Source organism: Equus caballus, chromosome 9, assembly GCF_041296265.1.
Source record: "Equus caballus isolate H_3958 breed thoroughbred chromosome 9, TB-T2T, whole genome shotgun sequence".
Classification (NCBI taxonomy): domain Eukaryota; kingdom Metazoa; phylum Chordata; class Mammalia; order Perissodactyla; family Equidae; genus Equus; species Equus caballus.
In genome coordinates this window covers 11360373-11376140 of record NC_091692.1, presented here as the reverse complement: position 1 = coordinate 11376140, position 15768 = coordinate 11360373, and the positions used below count along the sequence as shown (strand labels likewise).

Below are 15768 nucleotides of genomic sequence, written 5' to 3'. Positions count from 1 at the left end.
CTTCCCAGGGGCAGGAGCCTGCCTCTTTATAGCTTCCGCAATCAGTGCCCTAGCTTAGGGCTGTGCCAGGGAGCAAAAGGACTGTGCTTTCCTTGAAAGAGACAGGACGAGCAAGCAGTGAGTGGCTGGCGGGGAAAAAGCCCGCAGCCCCGCACGGGAGGCCTGGATGGCTTCAGGCTGCTCCCGCCTGCCCTCCCCCCAACCCCCCGCCCTGCTGGCCGAGCCCTTCCCCGGCTTCCAGTCCCAGTGACCTGAATCCCGGCCTTCCTTTCTGATGCATAAAACATTCCGTGGCCTGCAGGGAGTTTTTGAAATTCTGGCGGAGGCTGCTTTACCCGTAGTTTCGCCCCCAGGGTCAAACACAGCCCCCACGGGCCAGTTCGAGGATGCGCTGAGCGCAGCTCCAGACTCATTTCACCTGAGTCCCCGGGGCCGCTTCCCGCCAGCGGTCCTTCACAGACTTTATAGGCTTGGAAGGGGTCCCCGGGCTCGGCCCAAATCCAGGAAGGACCGGCAGGTGGAGAACTGTATGAGTTTTTGATCTTTTTCTTTTTTTTTTCTCCTGCGCGCAAACGTGCGTGAGGGTGGGCGGTGATGGCCATCCATTGCGCCCGCGCCGGGCGGTGGCCGGCTCCAGTGTGGGCGCGCCGGCGATCCGGGGAGCATCCCGTGCGTAGCCAGGTCAGAGAGGTGGGGCGCCTGGACGCGGAGAGGACACTTCCCGCTCGCGTCCTGTGATGGTTTGATGTAGGGCGAGGGGCGTGGAGTTGCCCATGGGAAAGAGGGTCTCTTTGGGTGCTTATACCTGGAATACCTTTATTCTTGAGGTTCTGCGCGCCTGCCCGCGCACTCCCCACCTCCTGAGCGCTCTGCCCAAGGCCATTGCTTTTAATTGATAGTATCAGAACCGCTCGAGGGGAAAACCTGGAATTCTTATCAAGACGATCTGGTGGCCTTGGGGAGAAGAAGAAAAAATGGTGTAAAACAGATGAACAAAGCGGAAAGCAAAAAGCACAGGCTAAATGATACATTTAACAGGAAAGTGAAGTAAAGGTGTTTTTGACGCCACATTTTCTGTGTTTAATTTTAGGTTAAAAGAGCAGATGTGACCTAAATACATATGTGTATAATTTCCCCCTAAACGCTAACTATTGAAACAGAACTTCATATCTTCTGTGACATTTTCCCTAAAAAATTATCCTGATCTCTTCCTTCTCATCGTGCCCCACCCCGCCACAATGCATCAGAAGACAGCTCTCCTTAGAGCACAGCTTTCATTTTCAGCATCATAAACCCATGCCATGAAGAATCGTAATAAATTAGTTACAGGAACAATATAAGTGATGCTCTAAACCTTGGTCAATTGGCATTGGTTGATCTAGTAAAAACTGTCCAGACAACTCCTCACACCTTCCTTTAGCACTTAACTTCGCTTCTCTGTCTATTTATTTATTTAGTCATCTGGAACCACTCCCTTCTTGCTGTCGGAGCGGAAGGACTGGCAGTGTTACATAAACTCTCAGATATTTCTCTTAGTGGAACAAATGCAATGCTTCCTTTAGATAATGAATAAGTCTTAACCGAGTTTATACTTCCTTGAATGTACTACCATTTCTCTCATCACCAGTCAAAAATTCTCTGGCAAAGTTTCTACGTGTTGTGCCAAGATAATTTTGCACACACAACATGCGACCGTCGTTTGCTGGTGGATCAGGGAACCTACCACACATCGATGATGAGGTGATTATCCAAAACTGAACCCACTGACATCGAGGTTAAGAGTGACATACCTAAACTGAGACTATTGAATTAAAATATGGTTTCTCTGCTGGGCACAACAGACGTCAGGTGGCATTAAAGCTTCCGTGTAAGGGAATGGAGAATTTCTGTCTTCAGACTTTCAGCATTTTATGGGAATTATTTATGCGTTATGGGAATATATTTATATTTTGGCATATAGTAAGACGACCTTCATTATCCAAGTATGTGGAAATATTTTTAAAGGGAATGTCGACAGGTGATCTTTAAACAAGACAGGTATGAAAGATTTGCATAATAAATAAAGCCCGTTAATTGTTACTCTTCCGCTTCAGTTGTCTCTGGAGGATTTCCAGAAGGCGACCTGGAGAGAGACCACTTTCGTGACACAGGTTTGCAAACCGCATGGGCAGCAAGGACCCAAAGAATGTTTTTTTCTCAAGAAGGTCGATTTAAAGAAAATAGTACATGATCTCTCCCCTTTGTTCAGATTTCTAAAACAACCAACTGCTTGTTTTTAAAAGAGCCTTTCAGCAAGAGATTCAGAAGGAGGAAACCGAGAAAGTTTAGTAAACCCGATCTAAAGAGCAAAAGAGAAGATACCAACCCTTTGATCTCCCTGGCATTGTCATTACAGTCTTAAAATAACCACCAACCCCCTGGTCGGAAAAGAAAAACCTTACGGATTAAGTAACTATTTATCTCCTGAGGATAATTACTTGTTTGACCTGCAGTCACTCATTCCTGAAACCACGAAGTTAAATTGTTGAGATGTTTTCAAAAGCCACGACTTCAGGCTATATCGTTTGGTTAACAAAGCCTGATCGAGTTGACCCGCGCGTCTCTGGATGGGTCAGAGCATCATTTCCCGAAGTCTAGAGATTGAGAAGGGGCCCAGGGTATGGGAGGGAGAAAGGACGCTTCTATCAGATACAAATGTAAAGCTGCTAAATGACTGAAGCCACAGGTGGCTGGGTTGGCCGCGGGCGGAAAAGGAGTCTCCTCTTTCTTCCTGGAGCTCTTGCTAAGTGGTCACAGCGTCAGTGCAGAAGTTAACCTCAGCGGCCCAAAGTGCGGTTTAATGAAATGGTTTTCCGCTAGTGGTGTGGCCGCAGTGCTGTTCCTAGGAACCTATTTAATTCCCCTTAACAATACTTCCGGCCTTTTTCTGGACCTCATTGGCTCGGAATTATATCTGCCTTCTGCGATCAGCAGGTTTGTCTCCGCCACCGCTGTCCAAACGCACTGCCCCCGGGTTGCCACTGGCCTAGACCAGACGGGACCCGGGGCGGGGGCGGGGGACGGTGCCGGCGCCGCCGGCCCGCGCTGGGCCTCCGGCCGTGGGTGGGGACCCTGGCGGGGCTCCTCGGGGTGCGGGAGGCGGGAGCGAGACGACTCCGGCTGCAAATGGTCAAGCCGCGTGCAGGTGGCGTTCCCGCCTGGCGGCCTCCGGGCAGCCCCTGAGAGCCGCTCGGGCCAGCAGAGGCCGAGGTCTGGGGACTTGCTGGCCCGCGCGCCGGTCGCCCTGGGGCCTTGGGAACTGGGAAATGAGCGCGCCGAGGCGGTGGCGGCCTCGCTGCTTTCAGTTTTCATTGAAGCTGCTGGTTACTGTTTAACATCCCCACCCACGTTTCAGTTTGTTTAGTAAATCGATCGGACTGTGCGAGTCAGGCCTGTGCCTTGTCGCCATTGAGCAAAGCTCATATTCTCCCAGCATATGGTCTAAAGTCTCTTGAAAGGGATCGGGAAAAACAAACAAACAAACAAACAACATCCTCAAGCCTCCTCTCCCCGATCGCCCAGCCCCACCCCCACCTTCCACCCCCACCTCCCACCTCCGAGCCCTCCGCCGACTTCCCAGGCTCGGAAAAGTGCGGCACAGGACAGCGCTGCCGGGGCGGGCGGGGGCCCTGCGGCGGCTGCTGGCGATGCTGCGGCGGCCGCGCGGCTGACGGCGACGCGGGAGCTCCGGGAGCCGCTCCGCGCAGGTAAGTTTCCCGGCCGCTCCCCGCGCCCGGGGCCGCGCGGGAGGAGTCTGCGTCCCCCTCAGGCGGCTGAAGGAGGGGCGCCCGCCCGGCAGGGGCTGAGCTTCAGGACCCCCAGGCCAGGCAGGGTTGAAAGCAGACACCTCGAGGCCTCCCGCAGCCTGCGCTGGAGGGCAGAAGAAAGGGCTGCAGGAGAGGCGGCGGGGGGCATGCGCAAAGCTTTCGCCCAGGAAAAGTAAAGTAAAAGTTGGATTTGTTCGGGAGAGAAAGCTTTGGTGTGTGTCGGCGGGTCACGTGGTGGCCGGGTCTCTGGGGGCTTTGGTGAAGTGTTTCTGTGGCCTGGGGCAAGGCTGGGGCGTCTGGATAGCTCTGGACAGCAGAGGTTCGTGGGGAGGGGCTTGGTCCTGGAGCATCACCCCAAGGCTTTGCTCCAGTCTCAGCTTCTGTCGCTTCTCTCGTAGATACACTTTGGGAGTGGGCATCGTCTGGTTATACTGCTCGGGGAGACCTATGAATATAATATGTTCATTCATATATATATATATCAAGTACATATATACATACACATATATCATTCTCTTTAAACCGTTTTAGCTTCCTTTGGGAAGAAATGTCCTTTGGAAGTTGTTAAAACAGTGTGCCAGTTAAGCCATTCCATGTCTAACGGGAATAAGGCAGCACGTGACAAGATCTTTGAATTGAGTATAAAATGTGCTTCATACCTGATATGCTGTGTTTCTAAAGCTTGCTCAAAACAGAGGACCCCTGTCTACCATGCAAACCATCTTCAGTAAACTTCCATTTCAAGGGCTAGAGTGTGCAGAATATAGCAGCTCTAAAATTAACGGGATGTCCAGAAAACTAAACACCTTATTGATAGCAGCATTTCCTATTTTTGTTTTGTTGCTTTCTCTAGCTTTTCCATTCATTTTACATGTATCTTCTCTTTCTTCATCATTAAAACATTCTTCCCCTCCAGCTATCACCATTGTTCCATGCTAATCCTGCTGTCCCCACCCTCTCACTACATTTCCCTCTATTTTCCTCTTCTGTGGATGCTCTCAGTCAAGCCACATGGTGTATTTACTGCGCGTTTGAAGTCAGTGGCCAAGTAGAGTTGGGCTCCTCTCTGGTACCATTTGGGGGAGGGTGGGGGAGAGGGAGGTGACAGTGGTGGTAAAGACTGGTTTTTCACTTTTCAAAGTGGAGTGGAAATTGAGAGCCATTTGTTCTCTTCTCATTCCTCCTGAGCTCCGTTTACAGGCCTACAAATATGGAATTTTTCTCAACATGCTTTATGGAGGTAGTACAACCTTTTTACTAAATAAAGTGTGTCTCTTAAGACCTCATAAGCACTTTGTTCTGCAATTATGATTATAAGCATATAGGACACCACAAGTTAATTTTGAGGATTGCTAAGATTTTTTTTAATACCCGCATGCAAATAAGTATTTATTTTTGAGTTCCCTGTTTCTTTTGAAACTTCTTGTTATTTCTATGAATTCCAAAAGCACTACTTTCTTATAAAGCAACTTGAAAATTATAGCAAAATATAAAGTGAACCCCTTTCTCTATTCCACTCCGTATGTGTACCCGCCATGGATGGTTGCGTTTATGTCCCTTCGTGTGTAGAACCACAGGAATTTTTCTTTCATTATTTCAAAAAATTGGATAATGCTTCATATCAGATCAGTGTTTCAAAATTTATTTTTCACTTAATGGTTTTGAAAAATTTCTCTGTCAATATGTGAAGATTCCTTTTTTGATGTGTCTGCACAATATAGCCAGCCGACATCCCCCAGAATCTTCACTTGAATTTTCCAATTTCTTACTATTACAATCAGTGAGTCAGTGAATATCTGTGTACATTATCCTTGCGAGAGTACTACAGAAGATTTATTCTGAGAAAAGAATTGCTGGTTCCAGGGGGATGTTCTCTTTGAATTTGATAGACATTGTAAAGAGAGCCTTCCTGAGTACCCACAGGATATTTACCCTGCTCTTGCCAACAGTGGATAATAATGATGTGTTTCGAATGTTGCCTGTCTGATTGTTGAAAATTGATTTCTTATTATTGGAGTTTAATATCTGGAAATGGGTGTGGCCTGGTGGCACAGCTGTTAAGTGCCCACGTTCCGCTTCGGTGGTCCGGGTTCGCAGGTTCAGATCCCGGGTGCGGACATGGCACCGCTTGGCAAAAGCCATGCTGTGGTAGGCGTCCCACGTATAAAGTAGAGGAAGATGGGCATGGATGTTAGCTCAGGGCCAGCCTTCCTCAGCAAAAAGAGGAGGATTGGCAGCAGATGTTAGCACAGGGCTAATCTTCCTCAAAAAAAAAAAAAAAAAAAACCAAAGAAAAAATATCTGGAAATTATATAAACCAGTCTTGAAACATCTGATTTGAAGAGTTTGAGAATTTCGCATAAGAAATATATTGAAGTGGAAAGAGAATTAAATGCATTTCAAAATACTGTCTTATTTTGAGCTTATAAAAGCTGTCACTGCATTAGTTACTCTCTATCCATTTACTGAATGGCTAGAGATACTGACGCATAAGTGAGAATTTCTATATTGCAAATAAGTGACAATGGTGTGCCTAGTAGTTGCTATTGTGATTTTAATGTTAACAATACATATATTTTAGCTAATCCTCGCTGAATCCTGAATATGTCCTACGTACTGTCGTAAACCATTTATATGTACTGTTTCTTTTAGATTCTTTAAGTAAATTTGTATACTTCATACTAATATATTCCCCGTTTCAGATGGGAAAGTGAAGTGGACAGAAATTTAAGAACTTGACTAAGGTCACACATCTACGGGGATAAATCTGGGGATTCAAATCCAGGCACTGTGGCTCTAGGCCATGAGCGTAACCATAGCTGTTCCACGTGGTCATGGGCTGCTCACTGCACAGGGGTGCCCAGCTGAGGGGGAAGCGAGGACTGAAACCTTGACCCGACCCCACAGGTCAAGCCATGAACCTTTGCTCTTGTCTGGGTGTTCCCCGGGGAAGGCACTTTTTAGGTCGCAAAACGCCTGTAAGGGCTAGTAGCACCTCTGCTTCTGCTGTATCGGGAGCTACATGTGTACATATTGGGTAGTTTATGTAAGTACCTTTGGAACTCAGTACTATCTTGCCCGTTCATTATGGGTACACCTTAAAGAACGCATCTGCCTATACTTCCTGCCTTGTATTTAATATATGATTACATAATAGCCGTCTACGTGGGAGAATTAGCTCATAGCCTCTGTTGTTGTGTTGCTGTGAAAACCTTTGGTTTTATCAAGACGGTTTTCTGGAGAATGCATGAGTTCATCTTTTTTCTTTTTTTCGTGATTCTCTTAACACTTTGGGGATGTGAAGGTCTTTGAGGATGAGGAGCTCATGGCGCATAAGCCAAGAGAGAAGGCTTTGTTATCACATAGCGAGGTTTATATGCTTGCCCAGCTATTTACTAAAAGGGGAACACAGGGGGACTTGGGTAAATTAACCTCTTTGAGGCCCAGTGTCTCCATTTTTGAAGTGCATCTAATTATAATACCCATGGCATAGGATTGGGATGATGATTATGTATGTTAACGTGAAAACAATGCCTGGCATATAGTGAGCACCACCTGGTACGTATTGTTGTGACAGAATGAGATAATGCATCTAAAACACTGCTTGATTTATAGTAAGTTCTTCATAAGTGTCACTTGTTTTTATTGACCCTATCTCTAGATAAATTATATTTACATACACAAATTGCAAAAGACTTCAAGAGACTATGGACCCCTCGAGACCTTGCCAAGCCCTTGAATAGGCCTCGGAGATGCATTGATGAATAAGATAGACATAGCCCCTGACTTCATGGAGCTTTTAGCTAAGTAGTGTAGACAAGGATCGCCCTGAATATAGTCCAATGGTTAGAACATGGGCTTTGGAATTGTTAAAACCTGTGTGTAAACCTTAGTTCTGCCCTTTGCCAGCTGTGTATCCTTGAGCAAGTTGCTTAATGTTTCTGTGCCTCAGTTTAAAAAGTTGTAAAATGAGAGTAACAGTCCTTGCTCTCAAAGTATATGTGGATTAATTCCTGTATTATTTAAATCAAGCATTTTATTTGTTGACTGTTTGATGCTTTCTTGGCACACTATTTCACTATAGAAGAATCACATTTATATCTGATAGCAGAAAGTCAACACAGACATCTAGGCCTAGTAATTTAGTGCTTTTTAATATTTGGAATCTGTGAGTATTGTTCCTCTAGGCTTGCATACTGTCTTGTGCTTTGCTTGTGCTCTTGGCTTACTGAAGATTACAGAATCTGTCCCATTTTTTTTTTTTGCATCATCTTGTTTTAGGCGTTAATGGCTATAGGTTGCAAATAAGGTTAATATATATTAATTTAGTGAGAATTAAGGTATACACACAGTACTAGGTGCCTGGAATACAAAGATGAATAAAGCGGTGTCCCTACGCTCAAACACAAATAATCCACTTGGAAGACAAACACATGTAACTGTCTGTGACTTAAGGTGATAACCACGCCATTAGTACGATAGATAGAAATACCGTGGAAAACGGAAGCACAAAGGACACGTTGAGCTTGACTGGCCTGGAGAGATTTCATGGAGGAGTTAATGACTTTATGATGAGAACTTACTGAGTAGAGAAGAACCCGAAAAGTGTCTGGGGCAGAGGGAATTGCATTTGGAGTAGGTGGGATGGCAAAAGATGAAGTGAGCAAGCAACGCTGGGCCAGGTTCTGACAGTCTTCAGTGTGGGTGATAAAGATTTGAGCTCCATCCTGCAGGCAATGGGGAGCCATCAAAAGTCTGTAAGTAGGTTGGGTTTTGAAAGCTCTCTCTATTTTTTTCTTAAGATTAACGGGCAACATTTTGGAGGATGGATTAAAGAGGGAGAGACAAGAGAGGGGAATAGTAGGACGCTTTCACAATGGTCCAGTGGCAATGAAGATGGGAAGACCATGGGATAGAATCTAGAGATGCTTTGGAGATCTTTAGACTGAATTTAGGTACTGTAGAATACGGAAGGTGAGGGAATGCGAGGGATTGAATCCGACTACAAGTCCATATTTTTTAGGATTGTACAGGAAACTTTGATTTGACCATGGTCACTATGGATTTATAGTTTTTTAGCACTTATATCCGTAGAAGTTGTTCATGGTTTAAAACTTAGCTTGTATGGCGCAACCAAACCTTATTTGGTCATTTGAGTGAGGTTGTAGGGTACTTAGGTAGACTATTGTTTCCCTAATTTGGACTGATTTTCAGCTAGGTAATTGTTATTTCTAACCTGGATTTTTTTTGCAACAAGCTACTGTTCTCCTTTCATAGTCTTACTGGTCTCTGGTCAGTTCCCCAATAGCAATTAGAGTGATGTAGAGAAAACAAATCTGATCGTTGTCTTTTATCCTCAGTTTAAAACAATTTGTTAACTTCTGAATGACCTTAACGTGACGTCCAATGTCTTTGTATCGCTAGACCCCGTCTGACTTGGTCCGTGAACTTCGTCTCTCTCTTCTTGAGATCCCTTACATTAGACTTCAGCTGGGCTAAATCTCTTTTAGTTCCTCAAGTGCGCCATGCTGTGTGTCTTCAAAAGTGCTGTTTCTGTTGTTTGTAACACTCTCAGCTACCATCGCCGTCATTTTTCCCTCACCGTTCTAGCCAACTTCTACCTATTTTGTGAGCCTTTGCTGAAATACCAGCTTCACAGTCTTTCCTGACCTCTTGACCCAATATACCAATTTTTAATTTTAATTTTATTTTATTATTTTTTTTGAGGAAGATTAGCCCTGAGCTAACATCTGCCACCAATCCTCCTCTTTTTTGCTGAAGAAGACTGGCCCTGAGCTAATATCTGTGCCCATCTTCCTCTACTTTATATGTGGGATGTCTGCCACAGCATGGCTTGACAAGCGTTGCGTAGGTCCACACTCAGGATCTGAACCGGCGAATCCTGGGCCGCCAAAGTGGGATGTGCAAACGTAATTGCTGTGCCACTGGCTGGCCCCCACCAATATACCAATTTAATTGTATCTTGTTCTTTCCCTGTCATGATACCCACCAACTTCATCAAATGTTGTGGTTGCGTGTTTGGTGGTCATTCTCCCAGGCTTGACTGTTAGACCTCTGAGGGGAGGAACTGTGTTATTCTTGCCCACTTCTTTAGTTGGGCACTCAGTTGAAGTATAATGAGGATGTGTTCACTGAATGAATGAGTAGCGTTAATGGAGGAGGAAGGTGAAATGCAATAATAGAATTAAAACCTTTGTTGAGAACCTAATTTTCAAGCGCTACATTCTATATTGGGCATTAAGCAACGACTAGAAACAATTCTCTCCTATGCTTTTCAAGTCTGGTTGGGGATATGAAGAAAGAATTATTACTCACTGTGATAAATATAGACGACGAGTACTGGAGAAGGGCTATAGAAACCTAGCAGAAGGCCCACTGACGTTTCCTGGAGTGGGTTACACAGGAGAGGACATATGACTCTAAGTCAAGAGGGATATAATTTATTGATAGTGAGATACAATTACATTGAGATAATTATATCGATATAAATTACGTTGAGTAAAATCTGTCCCTTTTAAGCATACACTTCAATGAGTTTTGACAAATGTATACAGTTGTGTGTTACTACTCCCACAATGCAGACATAGGGCAGTTCTGCCCCCATCCAACACACAAATTCCCTTATGCCCTTTAGCAGTAGCCCCCCCACCTCCTCAGGAGACCACTGATGTGATGTCTGTCTCTAGTGTTGCCTTTTCCAGAAAAATATGTAAATAGAATCATTTAGCATGTAGCCTTTTGTGTTTTGTGTCTGTTTTATGTTTAGCACAATAATTTGGAGATTCAGCCATCTTGTTGTGTGTATTAGTACCTTACTACTTTAAAAAAAACATTTATGAGGTACAATTCATGTATAATGAACTGCACGTATTTAAACTGCACAATTAAAAAGTTTTGACAGATGTATATACCCATGAAACAATCACCACAATAAAGATAGTGAGTGTAACCAACGCCCCTAGAAGTTTCTTCAAGCTCCTTTAAAAACTCTCCCTCCTCCTCTTCTCTGAAATAACCACTGATCTACTTTCTGCCCCTGCAGATGAGTTTGCATTTCCTAGATTTTTCTATCCGTGGCATCATACAGTATTGCATTTTTTTGTGTCGCTTCTTTTACTCACCGTAATTATTTTGAGATTCACTCATTTTGTTGCATCTATCAATTCTTTTTTTTTTTTTTTTGGTGAGTAGCATGACATTGTGTGGATAAGCCACAATTTGTTTATTCATTGACCTGTTGATGAATATTTGGATTGTTTCCAGTTTTGGACTTTTACAGATAAAGCTGCTGTGAACATTCTTGCACGAACTCTTTGTGTAGACATATGCTTTCATTTGCTTTATATAATTACCTAGGAGTATAATGGCTGGATCCTGTGGAAGAACGTGTCATACTGGTTTCCACAGTAATTGTACCATTTTCTGTTCCATCAGTAGTGTTGGAGAGTTCTAGTTTTTTCCTATCCTTACCAACACTTGGTATGGCCAGTCTTTTAGTTTTAGACATTCTAAAAGGTATGTGATGAGATCTCATTGTGGTTCTAATTTGCATTTCCCTAATGACTAATGAGTCTGAGCTTGTTTTCATGAGTTTATGTACCATGCATGTATTTTGTTTGGTGAAGTTTTTGTTTAAAATCTGTGCATCTCCTCCTATCTTTTAAAAATTCAGTTGTTTTTCTTCTCATTGAGTTGAGTTGTCAGAGTTCTATATATATTATAGATACAAGTCCTTTATCAGATATAGGTTTTTAAAACATTATCTCCCCATCTGAATCTATTCTTGTATAAGGCGTATCATTTGACCACGAGAAAAGAGAGTAGTAGATTTTAGTCATAAGTAGGAAGAGAATGTGCAAATGACAAAGAAAGTTGGTTTTGTGGTTTTGTGAGTCCCTAATGAGTGGTAAAATAGAAAAAGGTGGTGGAAAGTGTGTTTACAAAAATAGAAAGACGCCTGAAAGTAGAGACATTTTTGTGTCATGCTATGGAATTTAGACTTTTTTTGTGAGTACTAACATTAATAAATATCAATACAATAACAATATTGATACTAACAATTGAGCTTTACCGTTTATAGAATTTTTTCATGTGCACAGTTTATAGTGTTTTCCCCTACATTATTTTATTTAAGTCCTGTGACAAACACAGGAAGACGCTGAGATTTGGAGGCCAGTGTAGTCAATATCAAATAGGGGTTTTTGGATTTTGAACCAATGTCTCTTTAGCTAGTGTGTGTGTGTGTTTGTGTATGTGTGTAAGCTTAATGTGTGAGGAAAGCGTGACAATTGGATTGGCCTGTAACCAGTAGGGCAAGGGGCAGTGTCCTGCTGAGAGCTCTGGTAGGTGGTACAGTAGGCCCTGATAAAGGCTGGGGAATATAGTACTTTGCAAATGACAGTTCACAGTTAACATAGAATGGTTCACAAAAATTCCAAAATCTCAAAGGCTTTTGTAGATTCTGTGAATTTTCTTTTCGTTGTCCTTTATTCATAAATTGATTCTAGGTGAATAAAGTAAAATTCTATGTATTTATTAGTTAATTTGCTAAGGGAAAAAACATAGTTTGACCAACTTCTTTATTTTTTTAACTTTTTTAGTTTCTTATGGGAAGTTCAGAGATAATGGGAAGTTTTCAAAGATAATCCTTGGGTTCAATGTATTCTTTATCCATTGTTCTGCCAGGGCGCTGACTTCTTTCCCCATATCACTGACATATACCACTTGTACCTCAGGTCAGCGTCAGAAATGTGAAAAATATTACGTGCTGAACAGGCTCAAAATTTAGGAATTCTCTTCCTTCCTTCCCTCTTTCTTTTTTTCAGTTGGAATTTTTGAAATTTCCTCCGTTTTTGCAAATTTCATCCATTTTTAACTCCCATGTGTCCTTTTCATAGTAAAGAAATAAGGCAATTGTAATCCAGAGTAATTGAAATAATCATACTCTTAAGTGAGGGATTTTTCTATATCAAAATACTAAAAACGTGAAAATCAGTTAATAATTACTTGTATCTGACGTGTCCCTGCGCGTTACTGTATCTTACTTGTATATCTTTTACGTAATCATTTCTAAATCACTCGAAGAACTGCTCGAATATGCTGCACATTTAGCATGGGCTCTGCCATTTTCTCACAGATTAACCTGGAATGCCAGGGCGTCTTTTAAAACATATGTGCAAAGTCGCCCTCGTCAGGTTTGTATTCCTTAGATAGTTTGGGGCAATGGAAAGAGCGTGCAGGCTTTGGAGTTCAAAGATTTGATTCAGACCTACAGGACTTTGGGCACATAGGCCAACTGACGGAGCCCCGCCTTATTCATGCCCAGGGCAGTGAGTTGCGAGCCGGAAAGACGGCTTCTAAAGTGTTCAGCCTACAGTCTGGCACAAGGGAAATGCACTTAACAAGTATGGAGATTGCTCGCTATTTTGGGTCCTCTTTATATTAAGTTAATAATATTTCCATTTATTTCTCCCTATTTCTGTGGATTTTATATGTAGGTATATAGAAATATTTACATACACACACACATATATATATACACACACACACACACTACATCTATTACTATCCTTAACTACTATGACTAGTTAACAATTATTAAGCATTTTCTCTGTGCTGGATGCTAAGAGATTCACAGAAATCATTTAATCCTTATGCTAACTCTATAAGGTACAAACGATTGTTGTCACCATTATGCAGATGAGGAAACTGAGGCAGCGAGGTTAAATACCCAGCTGAGACTACACAGCTAGAAAGTGTAAGCGTTAGGTGTGAACCAAGGCTGTTCGACTCCAGAGCTCATACAATTTCCTCTTCTAACTTTCATACCTAAGGTGTTATGGAATTAATCTCATCTCAGTTTTCACAGTATCTTTTAAAGCTAAAAATGAAATAAAGTAATTTTATGTTCCTCATTTTTTTGTGTCCCGTCAGTTATTTGTATGAAGCATGTGAATGATTTCACTGGATTCATTTGAGCATTGATTATTAAAATAACTTATCTGATATTTCATGTATAGACAAACAATATGGTAGATTGACTCCTGAGACAGGTTAGAATAGATTGTAAAACACTGAACTGGAGCTTTTTTTTTTTTTTTAAGATTTTATTTTTTTTCCTTTTTCTCCCCAAAGCCCCCAGGTACATAGTTGCATAGTCTTCGTTGTGGCATATGGGACGCTGCCTCAGCGTGGTCTGATGAACAGTGCCATGTCCGCGCCCAGGATTGGAACCAACGAAACACTGGGCCGCCTGCAGCGGAGCGCGCAAACTTAACCACTCAGCCACGGGGCCCGTCCCTGGAGCTTTTAATTGAAAGTAGTTTATTAAGTCAGGGAAAAAATCATAATAGTCACATGTTTGATGAAATAAAACCTGATGCTTATGGTATTGATTTTAAGAATTTTTATCTAGGGCCAGCTCCGGTGGCCTACTGGTTAAGTTCAGCACACTTCATTTCGGTGGCCCAGGTTTGGTTCCTGGGCATGGACCTACACTGCTCTGCTAGCAGTCATGCTGTGCTGGCAGTCCACATACTAAAAAATAGAGAAAGACTAGCACAGGTATTAGCTCAGGGTAAATCTTCTTCAGGGAAAAAAAAAATCTAGTTTTGCACAATGCATTGAAATATTTTGAATATTCAGTTGATTATAAATGTATGTATATTACTATCTTCTCCTCAGGAGTCATGGATAAGTATTAGTTGGAAAAGTATCTTAATTAGTGATTGTTTAATAATGAAACTTTTTCGGAAACTCAGCTTACAATTTAAAACGCTTGAGGTGTTTTAAAAGATGACTTTCCTTTCTTAGTTTACTTCTTTCTGGGCAAAGAATCCTGCTCCCTGAAATTGTCCTCATTATGAACACATTAAACAGGAAATGTAAGTGTATTTATATCTAGCATACATAGTATATATCGAAATACTTTCCATTACCACGTGGCTTATGGATTTTAATGGTCATATTTTTCTTCTATTTACGAGTGGATTCCCAGAAAGTTAAAACTTATACAACTTGCAAAGTAATTATCTAAGTAGAGAGTATTTTTGATATATGTTCTCACACTGCCTTAAACACTTAAATTGTAACGGAGAACAAGTAATAGCATGTTGTTCTTTTATTTAAGCCCAGATAATTTTGAATAACATTGTGGTTTTCTACCTACATAAGGCACGTATTTTTCTTATAAGTGAGTTGAAAACTTGACTTTTTGTTTTGTGAAACTGAACTGATAACTTGTGTATCTGAAACAAGCAGCTAAGATAAAAATATACCCTTTGTTAAAAAGGGTTATAATTCAATTAGGCAAGAGTGTTTGAGTGAGTATTATGGGCAAAACATAGTGGCTTAAGTGATGCACAGAATAAACAGGATGCCTAGAGTTTAGGAACTAGCAAACTAGTTGGGAAATGAATACAAAATAATTCTGATTCTAGTTGGTTTATGGTAAGTGTTGTAATATACTTATCACTTATTCCGGGAAACTGATATACATATATATACATGTGTTCATATATGCATGTGTTTGTGTATATATATTATTTACACACAAATAATATACATAAATATTATACATCTGTATATGCACACACATATATACGTATTTGTATTTGTATTCTAAATATGAGATGCTTCATTCCAAGTGTGATTGAACTAAATAAAAGAGCTTAATCTTAATCGTTTGCTGTATTTTCCATTATCTGTCACAGTGTCTTTCTTATAGTTAAACATTATTCCTTGAACAATTTGTCAGTTTAAAAGAAAAAGCAAAGGAGGGTCACTATCAAAACTAGTCAAGCTAATTTTGAAAGCAAAAGAAAACGGGAGCAAAATGTGGGAAATTAAGTCAATCTAGAATTATACAAGTCCATTTCTATAAAAATATATACACCAAAGAGATTGCATAGCTTCTCTTTTTAGTACAGTGTATTCCAGATAT

General features: G+C 41.9%; 1 protein-coding gene across 2 annotated transcripts in view; it reads left to right on the top strand.

Annotated features, from left to right (window-relative positions):
* Nucleotides 1-3401: 3401 nt before the first annotated feature.
* Nucleotides 3402-15768, top strand: part of HNF4G (hepatocyte nuclear factor 4 gamma) — a 115937-nt gene continuing 103570 nt past the window's right edge. Inside the window, exon 1 of one of the 2 annotated variants that reach the window (XM_023648439.2) lies at nucleotides 3402-3746. The gene's annotated coding sequence lies outside the window, so the exon portion shown is untranslated. The remainder of the gene's footprint in view (nucleotides 3747-15768) is intronic. The other variant, XM_070221416.1, reaches the window with a different exon arrangement.